General features: G+C 38.0%; 1 protein-coding gene across 23 annotated transcripts in view; it reads right to left on the reverse strand.

The window, feature by feature from the left end:
- STK33 (serine/threonine kinase 33) overlaps window positions 1–13,485 on the reverse strand; it is a 228,062-nt gene that overhangs the window by 102,105 nt on the left and 112,472 nt on the right. For 4 of the 23 annotated variants that reach the window (XM_054662034.2, XM_054662033.2, XM_054662039.2 and 1 more), the window contains exon 2: window positions 700–733. The exons of 17 other annotated variants lie outside the window; for them this stretch is intronic. The gene's annotated coding sequence lies outside the window, so the exon portion shown is untranslated. Of the gene's footprint in view, window positions 1–699; window positions 734–3,859; window positions 4,065–13,485 lie in introns of all 23 variants that reach the window. 2 more of the 23 variants (XM_054662037.2, XM_054662044.2) reach the window with 2 other exon arrangements.

Here is a 13,485-nt window from a genome sequence, read left to right on the forward strand (position 1 = left end):
CTTTGCCCTTCTGCTTCCTCTGCCTGGGATGCTCTTCCCTCAAACATTCACACGGTCTGCTCCCATGCTTCACTGTGGCTTCTGCTCATTTGAAAGGCTTTCCTAACCACCTCATCTAAAACAACAAGCCCATGCCCTCTCCCCCCTTACCTTGCTTTGTTTTTCTTCATGCCACTTATCATTTCACTCAGGAAGTTTCATAGCAGAGTCCTCTCCTACTCTTATTGAACAGATGATTCTCATATAAATGGTTTCAGAGCACGCAAAGCCATCCGGTTCATTTTATTCACTTAAAATAACCAAAATCTGACCATAGTAGTATTCCCCAAAAGGGGGATTTACAGGTCAGTCTCATTTGTAAATAGATTTTAAAATCCTAAATGCTGTACTTACATTTACCCCAGGTAATGTATATAGTATATTATAAGATTATTAAATAGAATAGATAAGTCTGCCCAATAAATATGACCTTTCATCAAAGTGGTGGGAAAAAAATTTCTATTGTGATTAAAACTCATAATGGAGAGTATGGGGACAGGCACATTAAAAGTGCCCTCCAGACAGGAAGAGGAAGAAAAGAATGCAACTGATGCCACTCAAAATACACACACACACACACACACACACACACATCTCTTATAAACACTTAACCTGGTTTTTCAAGAATAAGTAGCAAGACAAAGAAAATTCAGAATGTACCTGTATCACTTTCCAAAATGATTTAACTTCAGGCCTAGAAGAAAATGTTTTGCGTTTCAGGTTAAATATAAAACCTATAACCATCAATGACTCAGAGCAGTGGAGTAGATCTGCAAATGATAGGCTTTCTGTTTGGGAAAAATAGTGCTTTCTCTCTGAGGTGTAGAGAAGTCCCATGTCAGATGTGTAAAACATCATTTTTTGCATACATTAAGAATATTGATTTTATGGTACTTTTTATAAGAAATTGTAAGAAGTATTTGTAACGTACAGGTTTATTTAACTGCAGCTGAGTTCTTTCATGATAAACAGTACTCCTAAAAGCATACTTACCATATCCTTCAAGGTTTACAAATATATATATTCACAAATTTTCAATGGAATCTTTAAATATTAAAAATTTCATTTTAAGATAGATTTTGGGGGATCTAAAAACAGCTATTCTTTTCTTAGCTTTGTTCAGAAAGCATTTCCTTTAATTTTCATCAATTTTTCAATAAGTCATTATCATATCACTGACATTGTCACAGACTTCTGAGTACTTTCTCGCTCCAGTCTTCTAATTTATCAGTTGCCTTAGAAGTACTTGGTAGCTATATGCATAAAGCATAGGATTTCTTTCTATTACTCACTGAGAAGTTTCATTTTTGCTCTCCAGTCTACCAAGCGCTATATTTGCCAAAATAATGTTCTACTTTCTTACCACAGCAATTCTAAAACAACAGGTTGAATAGCTGCATGCAAAATTTCTTGACAAGAATTAGATTTCAAATTTAACTTCTTTTTGGCTGGCTGAATTCTAATTATTTTAGTTTAAACAAAAACCAAGATAGAACAAATGTTTACTCACATTTATTTCTTTCTCATTTACGAATTGATCTGAAAGATTTGTTACTAAAACAGATCTACTATTTCACAGGACAAATGATGTCACTCATATTTTAGAGGCTTAAAATTAATCAAGTATTGCAAACTTATGTAAACACAAAGATTAATAGCTCTTTTTCTATAGAATCATGGAATTATGTTTAAACAGGACTTTAGATATAAAAATATGTATTACAAAAACCAAAGAATCTTCTAATACAATAATGTTTCTTTGTGTCTCCAAAGATTGGACATACATAGGTACTAGACATAATATAAGCAAATAAAATAAGTTCAAATTATGTCAGTATTTAACTAATACATGAGCCTTCCTTTGGCTTAAGGTTTTCATTTTATTTTTAGAACTAAGGCAAGTCAGTAAAACAATTCTGATAATGAAAATCTCTGGGCTTTTATTTAATCATAAAAAGGTCTCTTACATATTGGCCCTAGAAGATACACTTACAGCAATTTCCTCAAGAAAATGAACACAAGAATAGTTTTATTAGATATAACTAGCTATAATTTTCTTCTCCAAAAGCAATTTTTTTAGTTTTCTTTGCTAAGACTGCATCTACAAGAAACCTAAATAGTCAATTCAGTCAAAATGTGTTTTATTCAAGTAAAGGGGAAAAAAAAAAACTTACGAATTGTCTGACATTCTGCAGACCAAGCCAAATGACTGACTGCTTTAGTAACATGTTTATAAAGCCTAAAGAAGGGCCCAGTGAGTTTTCTAGATGATATTGCTATATTTTAAGGAAGACTAGCCCTTGTTTATTATTTTCATTAAGGGCATGATTAGGAAAATGAGTCTGTATTGTCTTATAAAAGGATTTACAGTATATTTAAAATTCACATTATTTCAGAATTTTTAAAAATGTTTGAGTGATGTTTGCTATTAACTTTTCCTTTCTATTTTAATTTGCATGATGTTCCTCACTGATTAAGCAGTAATACGGAAGGACAGTCTTAAATGTGGCCCCTATATTGACAGTTAAAAGCGAGAACAGAGGCCGGGTGCGGTGGCTCACGCCTGTAATCCCAGCACTTTGGCAGACCGAGGTGGGTGGATCACAAGGTCAGATCGAGACCATCCTGGCCAACATCCTGACCAACCTGGGGTTTTAGTACAGAAACCCCATCTCTACTAAAAATACAAAAATTAGCTGGGTGTGGTGGCATGCACCTGTAATCCCGGCTACTAGGGAGGCTGAGGCAGGAGAATCGCTTGAACCCAGAAGGCGGAGATTGCAGTGAGCCAAGATCATGCCACTGCACTCCAGCCTGGCAACAGAGCTAGACTCCGTCTCAAAAAAAAAAAAAAAAAGCGAGAACAGAAATTGCAGTTTAGAGACAGTGGATAAACCAGGAAACCCTCTCCCTGATTCTTCTCTGTTGATATCAGTCTTTTCTCCCTCTCCATTATAAGCAACCAGAAGCTGGCCAGGCACAGTGGTTCACGCCTATAACCCCAACACTTTGGGAGGCGGAGGCAGGCCGATCACTTGCGGTCAGGAGTTCGAGATCAGCCTGGCCAATATGGTGAAACCCCATCTCTACAAAAAATACAAAAATTAGCCAGTCGTGGTGGTGTGCTCCTGTAGTCCCAGCTACTCAGGAGGCTGAGGTTGGAAAATCGTTTGAACCCAGGAGGCAGAGGTTGCAGTGAGCTGAGATCGCACCACTGCACTCTAGCCTGGGTGACAGAGCAAGACTCTGTCTCAAAAAAAATAACAAATAAAAAAATAAGCAACCAGAAGCCAAGGACCTTTCTCCAGCACAGGCCCTTCCTTATACATAATAGGCACTCAATGAAAATTTTTGAGTGTTGATTTTGTGGAAAAGAGCCAGAATCACAAATCATTTAGTTAGAAAAACAGGCAGGAATATTGGAAAAGTCGTCAAAGAAATGAGGGGATCATATGGAGAAGAGATATCTCAAAGGGAATGTGAGAGCTCTCTTCACATTTCTGAAGAGGATTAGGCATATGGGATTAGACTTCTACGTGATTTGAAGAGACAGTGGGTGCCAATTTCCATCTAATATAAAGGGCTTCCTGACATTTACAGCTGTCAAAGCTAAAAGGAAAGACTATCTCAGGGACTACAAGTGTTTGAGTAGAGGCTGGAGCATCAGGTGGAAGAAGTGAAGCAATGGGGGAATTTAAGCACAGACTAGGACGTATTGAGGTTCCTTCTAGCCCTAAAATTATATGAAGATGAATCACTCCCAATGATCATCTGAGATGTAGCAGACATTTAAAGGAACGGAAGTGGCAGTGTTCCTCACCTCCACTGTAGAGATTTCAATATTATAATGGGGATCCAGATCAGACCAAACCAGTTACAGCCCTAAAATTCACCTCAGTCAACATGAACTCCATCTGGAACAGAGCACCATTATTGGAATTTACCCTGGAGTGGGGAGGGGCATAGTGAGATGCAGGGAGGAGATGAGCCAGAAGGCCGGATGTGCTGAGAAGTAGTGGCCCTGCCTAGAAAAGAAAAAGATAAAAAATAGAAGAAAAAATATTGTAAGAAAAAGGAAATAATCCTGCCTTCCCCTTCATGAAATCAGAGAATAGGTCTAAGAGCGAGCAAGGGGGCCCACATGTAGCTAAGGCAGACAAAAAATTCAATAGATTCTTGAAGAAGTAAAACCACTCTAAGGATCCAAACAGGAAGGCTCTGCTGTGCTCCATCCAGGAAGCTGAAAAGAAAATAGTCTCCTCATACTCAGGAATCTTAATCCAATAAGCAAAAGATCAATAAGATCAGGAATTTGAGAGTAAATCTGGGAAGTCTGCTAGCTTTGACTATCAAGCACCAATTAAAACTTTTTCACTAATAAATATATTAATGTAAAATTCCATAGTCAGAGTGCCTGTCCTCTACGTCAAACATTCTCAAGAGTACCGAGAGAGAGGAGCTGTCCCAAGCCAGCAACTTTCCAGGAAACTAGGTAGTTAGCTGAGGAAATGTGTGATGTAACATTCTGACTTGGATGTTTCATTCCACATGAGGAAAGGCACTCTGATCCTCAAGATCACTTTCAAGGGTTGAAAGCACAATCGAAGGGTCCAGGCAACTTTCCCCTTATAGCCAGACCTCTGCAAACTTGACAACTCCAAACAGTCTACAACAAAACACCAACAACAGATTCCAAAATCCCTGTCTTCAAGTTTTAGCAGAAATAATATTAATTTAATAAAACAGAAACAACAACAAAAACTACTCTGAACTGTGAGCCCCTCCAGGGCAGGAACCATGTCCTATTTACATTGCCATTTACGTCCAGCAAAAGACGTCCATTAAGTAAGGATTATTGATTGAAAGTCATTAACTGATTGATGGAAACAGTGTTTTGGAGCTTACAAATACAATAAACAAGGCAAGTACCCAGCATAAGGCAGACAATGACCTGACATGTAAAAGAAGTCTAAATGTATCTGTGAAGTCTCCAAGGCCAAAAACTGCACCTCCACCATAATGCAGTCCTCACTCCATCTTATAGCTTTCCTTTCAGAGCAAAACTTCAAAACCCCTACACCTAGCCTGACTCCAGCCAGGCTAAATTTCCACCTGATTCTGAAAGGCTTCCTATCAGACAAGATGCTATAACTGCACCCCCATCTTATGTTCTAGACAACATTTTTGGTTTTCAGGAGTCTAGAAGGATATAAACACATAAGTATTTATTTTGGTGATGGACCATATTGTCAAACCCAAGGGCTTCTCCTGGCCTTACCTACTCCCCAACATCTATAGGCATTGGTCATAATAAACATTATTATTAATATCTTCATATTCAACAAAATATCAATATTTTTGCAGACAGAGTAACTAACAATAACTGGTTTGTTTTTCTTTCATAATAAAGCGTGTAAATCATAGCTAAGACCAAAAAGATTCATGTGAGACATAAGATAACTTTCCAGGCTCCCCAGCCACGTAATTTCAAGTAAGAATGCTTGTTTTCTGGGAGAGCCTGTTTCCTTCGATCCCAGTGATGAGCCAGTTATCCACAGCACACAAATCCTAGACTCGTAGCCAGAACAAAAGCATTTAGAATGTCATAGCTGAGGAATAAATGTGCCATGGCTGTTAAATTCAGCAAAACAGGAAAGAAGAGAAGAGTGCATGTGGCACCAGAACTACCCAATAAGAAAAGGCACTTAATGGCAAGTTTTCTATAAGTCTGACCAGTAAGAGCATCTAGAGGGCAGTTAGGAGTCCAGCAAAGAGCATCAGAGGCCCAAGAGAATAGGCCAAATGAGAATCCAGCCATCTAATAGTTTATGTATATATCCAGCACACACTTTAATACCTGTGATATACTAAGGACTGAATTATGGATAAAGAGATTATGAAGGCAAAGGTTTCACTCATAATGATTACGATAATGATAATAAATATGAACAAAGTATAAAAGTGATACAAAAGATGGAGTGGCCCAGGAAGTAACATGATCCAGTGGGACACATACAATTTTTAGAATGAGAGATACCAGGGTTTGAATTCTACTCCTATCCCTTATTAGCTCAGTTCCCCTGTATGTAAAGCAAAGATAACAGCAGTAACTATCTTTTTTATTTTTATTTTTTATTTATTTATTTATTTATTTTTTTGAGACAGAGTCTTGATCTGTCACCCAGGCTGGAGTGCAGTGGCGTGATCTCGGCTCACTGCAAGCTCCGCCTCCCGGGTTCACGCCATTCTCCTGCCTCAGCCTCCTGAGTAGCTGGGACTACAGGCGCCCACCACCACGCCCGGCTAATTTTTTTGTATTTTTATTAGAGACGGGGATTTCACCATGTTAGCCAGGATGGTCTCGATCTCCTGACCTCATAATCTGCCTGCCTCGGCCTCCCAAAGTGCTGGGATTACAGAAGTGAGCCAACGCACCCGGCCAGCAGGAACTATCTTATGTAATTGTTGTGAGGACTAACTATATAACACTTGTAAAGTTTCTAGTACTTTGTCTGACACATATTATTGCTTTAAAAATCATTATTACTCACTTGCTGAGGGAAAGTTTCATGGGGCAGGTAATACTCAAACTAAGTCACAAGGAATGAGTTAGAGTTCACCTGTGAACACGTCAAGGAAAGGTTCTCCAAGTAGAGACACCAGCACATGCAAGGGCCCAGAACCTGTGGTTCCAGATGAATGGAAGGAGGTGGTTTCCATTTGAAGGCAAGAACAATAGGAGAGAGAAAGTCGAGTCTCTCTCCTGGGATGAGAAGTGGGAAGAAGCACTTTCAGAAAAGATTCGGGTTAAATAAGAGTATTTTCACTGAAGAATAGGCACAAAAGATGGATGGGGTGGAGTGGGACATAAGGCTCTTGTACTGAAGAGCTGCAAAAAAGAAAAGGCTACTGTAATGGAATAGTCTTAGGTGGGCACTTCCAAAACTGACCCTAATCAGACACAGGTTTTAGTGAACAGAGAGTGGCCACCAAATTCAACACTAACTCTTCAGCAAGCAATTGAAACTCTGCAATGGAGGGGGCACAGGGCATCAATGTCTGCTGAAAATATAAACTGTAAAGCTAAAGAGCATCAAGAATAGGCTCCAGCCAGTACAATCAATCAAAATCTACTGCCGAACGAACATATTAGAATTTAGTGACAAATTCACTATAGTCAGTGTTTCAACGTGACAGCATAAATGGCTTATTTCTAATGAGTGCCAAAATTACAAAAAATACCAAAGGATGCTTCTCATTGTAACTTCCACAATGAAATATTAAGTTCTTTATTTTATACATATATACACACAAATGCCCCTACTCCAAATTCAGTACTATTGCCAATAAAGCTATATCACTTTTAAGAAATAGAACATGAATGTTCTACCATTTGAGAGTCTAAAGACCCCAAGTTTCTAAACAGTTATTCAACATTAAAATCTCAAAAGTCTTCTGAGACAATTTTACATCTATTTTTCATGTACACAAACTTAAAACGAAATGTTTGTACTCATGCTAAAGTAGAAAGAACCCAAGCTTTACTGTCAGACCAACACTCAAATTCCTCCCTAGTAACCTACGTTGTCTCAGCCCCCACATATGCAACATGTATAGATGGTGTGTATATATCTGAATGGCAGATTTGTTTCAGGGATAAGGTATCGTGTATGTAAAGTCCTGATATGTTTTAAGCTCCTAATAAACGGAGGCTTTATTACCGTTGCGCAACTGTCAAAACCCGATGCATGACAGCATCAGGAAATTATTTTAGCAGTCATAATCTCTCAACCTAATGCTCCAAATATTGTTCTACATGGATTCTAAGATACAAATTGCCATATAATTAGCTCATAGCTAGCTTAAAATACAACCCTACGGGAGCTTGCTCTAGATGTCTGCAGCTGAGCTGTAGAGGGAATGTCTTGATGGAATAGCCTACGAGCAACTTGTCATGCTAAATTCTGAGTGCTACAAGGCACCCAGATACCACATTTATAAGAATTGTATAATTTAAATATGTAAATGCTGAATAGCAAAGAGAACATTTTAATTTAGCCAAGACCAAAGTCTATCAAATAAAAATTATTTGTCTATATTATACCTTAACAACTGATTGAGAAGGAATAGTATATATATGATTAGGTTTTCAGAGAAAGGAGGCATCTGTATCCACAGATTTACTTGGTGAGTTTTTGAAACCTTGCAATGGAACTATAAAAACAGTGTGATTAAAATCGATAGAGCACATCAATTGGTGATTCTGTTGCCCAAGAAAAGGCAATAAGCCTTAGGCATGTTATTAGTAGATTATACAATTTCACTGACAGGTTCAAGATTTTAAAGGCAACTGAGAAGAGAGAGGATTTCTCTTTTGGAGCCAAGGGATTTTTCTCTTCTAAAAGGAAATCATCATGTCCCTTTAAAAATGAAGATTAAAAATGTCTTCTGTAACATTTGAAAAAATAATATTGTTTTCCTTTATTTCCTAAAATAAAAATACATTGATGATTCTGATTAAAATTAAACTGAAAGCTACTTTTGTTGAACAATACTGTATCCAACCACATAGCCATTTAACAAATACCAGAATAATTTGGGAAGTAGAGGTTATAAGTTTATTATTTCCAAAAAGTCCATGCAGAAGAATATAAAGTCTAAAAATATGAGTTTCCAGACCTCTTCTGCAAAAATTGTAAGTGATTCTCTTTTCATGTATTAGTGATAAAATCATATACTTTTACACAAGCCTTCAAATTCAAAGAACGTTGTTTCAAAGCACACTTTTTAACCAGATAACAAAAGTCATGTAGACATAAATTTGTCTTATTAAAAAGTGACCAAGTCAAACTGAACCTAAAATCAGCAGGACTTTAGTCAGATATTCCACTATACTACAAACAGAAAATTGCAAAAATGTTCTATTGGTTGCTTTATTGTGCAAAGTCCAGAGTAGAAACATCTTTGTGTAGCCTTGGAAAACTAACAGCAACAATTTCATGTAGCTTTATGCTTATAACAGAAAAGAAAAAGTTGACTATAAAGTTGACCAGTTTAATCACTGAATCTCAATAGGAAATACAAGGCTAGGCTCACAGAAATAAATAAGTTGACTCAGTCATTGGCTGTATAGCTTTTGCCAAATGAACAGTAAACTCTACTTAGTGGAGCTTAAGTCATTAGACTTACATCAGGCATAATTTTTCAAAGAAAACTACAAAACACTACTTTCTCATCAGTAATATATGTACATACTTGAAAACATATAATAGCTTTATGTTCTAAATAGCTATTGAAATAGATAGCTTTATTAACTAAATAATGCAAACAATTTTGTTTAGCTTCTCCCTCTCCCTCAGTCTCCACATTCAACATTGACAAGTCCATTCTATTTCTAAAACACTTCTCAAATCCATCAGTTTTCTCTATTCCAAATATCACAATCCTAGTCCACACCACTATCATCTCTTGCCTGGATTACTGCAAGAGTTTCCTAACTGGTCAACCTGACTCCAACTAAGCCATCTGATCTCCATACTCTCAAAGCTTTCTCCATACTCTAGCCAGAATACTCTTTCTAATATGCAAATCTGATCATATTTCTTCCCAACAAAAACCACTTCAGTGGCTCCCAAAAGCACTGAGATTAAAGTGATCCCTTAACATGACATACAGGAGCCTGTGTGATACGGTCTCAGCTTACTTCTTCAGGCTTAACTCATACTACTTCCTTAACAAAATTTGCCAACATACAGAACTTCTTTCATTTCCTGGAATCCAGTGCTTTCTCTAGGCCTTCTTATGTATACTCTCAGCTTGGAACACTCTTTCCCATTCCTCTCTTCATCTGTATAATTCCTACTCTTCCTGCAAATCTTAGCTTAGACATCATCTCCCCTGAAATTCTCTTAAAATCTTGAGTCTTGGTTGAGTCTCTGCCTCTCCTATGTACACTTACTATATCATACTCTGAATTGTACTTGGTCACCTCCTTGTCTGTATCCTTCACTATACCCAAAGCTCCCTGAAGGCAGAGATGGTGTTTATGTTGTTAGTCACTGTTTATCAGGTGAGAGAATGACATAATAAGATGTGCTTTTTGGAAAGCACATTCTACCTTCAGTATAGAGAATGTATAGAAGGCAGGACAAGGCAGGAGATGTAAAGCAGCAAATCATTACAATTGTTTTAAGCAAGATGAAATTGTGGCCTTAACTAGGAAAGCAGAATCAGGGATGGGAAAAGTAGACAAATTCTAGAGATACTTAAGATGTATAGTGATAGAACTTGGTAACTAATCAGTTATGACCTGACGAGGGAAAGAGAAAAGTCAATACATTGAAAACTGAGATAGATAGCAGCCATTTACTGAGACAGTAAAGACAGGAGGAAGAACAGATCTGGAGTAAAATAACCAGTTCAGTTTGGGATGTGCCAAGTTTGCTTTGTCTTAATTATGCCAAAATGGAGTTGTAAGAGGTAGTGGATATTTAGGACCAGAGATAAGGAGAAATCTAGGTAGAAAACATGAATTTAAGAGTTATTTCATAGAGGCCGGGCACAGTGGCTCATGACTGTAATCCTAGCACTTTGGGAGGCAGAGGCTGGTGGACTGCTTGCGCCCAAGAGTTTGAGACCAGTCAGGGCACTATGGCAAGACCCCGTCTCTACAAAAAGTACAAAAATTAGCTAGGCGTGGTGACACACCTGTAGTCCCAGCTACTCAGGAGGCTGACATAGGAGGATCACCTGAGCCCAGGAGGTCAAGCCTGCAGTGAGTTGTGATCATGCCACTGGACTCCAGCCTGAGTGACACAGTGAGACCCAGTCTCAAAAAAAAAAAAAAAAAAGAGAGAGAGAGAGAAAGAGAGTTACTTCATAGAAAAGGCACCTGAAGTCATGCATATAGGTAGAATCATCCAGGAAGGATATGTAGAATGGAAACAAGAGAACCAAGAAAAGAATTCTGAATAACATTAACCTCTAAAGGATAATCAGAGGAAGTCTTCAGTGGACTGAAGAATGGAAACAGTGTCCATAAAAGCAGCAAGGAGGTCATTTCTTGAAGGGAAGATTGGTCAAAAGCCAAATGGCTCAAAATTTTCAAATAAGATGAAGACTAAAAAATTATATTTAAAAGTTGAGCTGTGGAATACCATCAGCAAAAATGGCAGATTAAGGATCTCCAAAATTTTTCTCATCCACAAAAGCAATGAAAAAATGGCAAAAAAAATCAGAATAAACTTTTTCATAACTCTAGATATTAACTAAAGGCTTGCAGTAACCCAAAAAGCATGCATGTGTGAATGAATGAATATCAGTAAGAACAACAAGCTTCGTGGCATTTTAACTTGCCTTAGTCCCATCTCTGACTCCCTTATCTCCACAATAAAAATAATCGTGAAAAGTAATAACCCACAATCCTGGTGCAGCTTAACAGCTAGTGGAGAAAGGAAAATGGAGCTAGGGCTCTTTCAAATGTTCATTCCCAAGAACTGTCATTATTTTACCATCTAGTGGTTCCCTGGAATAACCCACTTATAAGTCAGTCTGTATTTGGCCTAACTCAGGGCTTGCCAGTACAAAATGCCTCCTTCCCAGGGATTTGTAATTGTTGAAAATAATTACAAGCAGGTGTTTTAACTTCACAGTTGCCCAAGGCAGTTGATAACACTTGGAGCAACAACAGACTCACCAAAAAGTTTAAAAGAAAAAGCTGGAAAATTAGATCTCTGTAGGGGCTTTGAAAAACTCCAACATATTCCTAGGAATCTAGGAGGCTACACACACACATAGGGCTATATGCATGCACAGGAAAGACTTGAGAAGCTCCTAAACTCTAATCTCTGGCTGACCTGGAAGCTCTGCACAAGCAGGAAGTGAAGGCTAAGGTAAGTTGTCAACTACCTTGCTTAGTGTTGCAAGTGTAGCCCAACATGCACGTAGAGTTCCTTGGCAAAGAATGGGTGATTTATTGCTTCTAGGCATTGGAGGAAATCTTTTCCAATCATTAGCTGACCACCAAGATAAACAAGTAGACACTTCAGTGGTCACAAACAATATAGATTATAGTCTTCAGACAAGTAGTTCAGAAAGGTCACCAAACTACTACCACTACAACCAGCAGCAACAAAGCACCCTGGGGAGGGGAGGGTATCTGATTTCCAGAGTTGCCACATATAAAATGTCCAATTTTCAACAAAAAATTATGAGATATGGGAAAGAAAACAAGCAAACATGGCCCATACAGAAGGAAAACGAAGTAATCAGTGGAAACTGCCCTAAGGAGGCCCAAATGTTGAACTTACTAGACAAAGACTTTAAATGAACTGTTTTAAATATGTTCAAAGTGCTGAAAGAAACCATGTCTAAAGAACTAAAAGAGGCTGGGCTTGGTGGCTCACGCCTATAAACCCAGCACTTTGGGAAGCTGAGGGGGAAGAACTGCTTGATCCCAGGAGTTCAAGACCAGCCTTGGCAACAGAGCTAGACCCTATCTCTAGTAATGTAAAGAATCAGCCAGGCATGGTGGCATGCACATGTGGTCTGAGCTACTTGGGAGACTAAGTTGGGAGGATTACTTGAGCTCAGGAGTTTGAGGCTTCAGTGAGCTATGATCACACTACTACACTCCAGCCTCGGTGACAAAGCAAGAAGCTATCTCCAAAAAAAAAAGAAAGAAAAGAAAAGAACTAAAAGAAAGTATAAAGGTATAAATATATTATATTACACCAAATATAGATGATCAATAAATATATATGTTTTAGTCCATTTTCTGCTGCTATAACAGAATACCACAGGCTGAATAATTTCTAAAGAACAGAAGCTTATTTGGCTCATGGTTCTAGAGACTAGGAAGTCGAAGAGCATGGCACTAGCACCTGATGAAGATAATCTCATGGTGGAAGGCATCACATGGTAAGCAAGCATGCAAGAGAGAGTGAGGAAACCAGGCCAAACTCATCATTTTATCAGGAGCCCCAAGGCTGTAATAACTAAACCATGATAACAGCATTAATATATTCATGAGGGCAGAGCTCTTATGACCTAATCACCTCTTAAAGGTCCTAACTCTTAATACTGTTACAATGACAATTAACTTTCCAGCACATAAACTTTTGGGAGACACATTCAAACCTTAGTGATACATAAATTATTTTTTTAAATTAAATAGCAATTCTGGAGTTAAAAAGCATAATAACTAAAATGAAAACTTCACTACAGCGGCTCAACTGCAGTTTTGAGCAGGCAGAAGAAATAGTAAACCTGAAGATTGATTAATTGAGATTAGCTAGTTTGAGGGACAAAAAGTAAACAATTAAAAAAAAACAACACAGGATCCCATTCCAAGATAGCCGAATAGGAACAGCTCTGGTCTACAGCTCCCAGTGTGATCAACGCAGAAGATGGGTGATTTCTGCATTTCCAACTTAGTTACCTGGTTCA

This window comes from Pan troglodytes, chromosome 9, assembly GCF_028858775.2.
Source record: "Pan troglodytes isolate AG18354 chromosome 9, NHGRI_mPanTro3-v2.0_pri, whole genome shotgun sequence".
NCBI lineage: Eukaryota > Metazoa > Chordata > Mammalia > Primates > Hominidae > Pan > Pan troglodytes.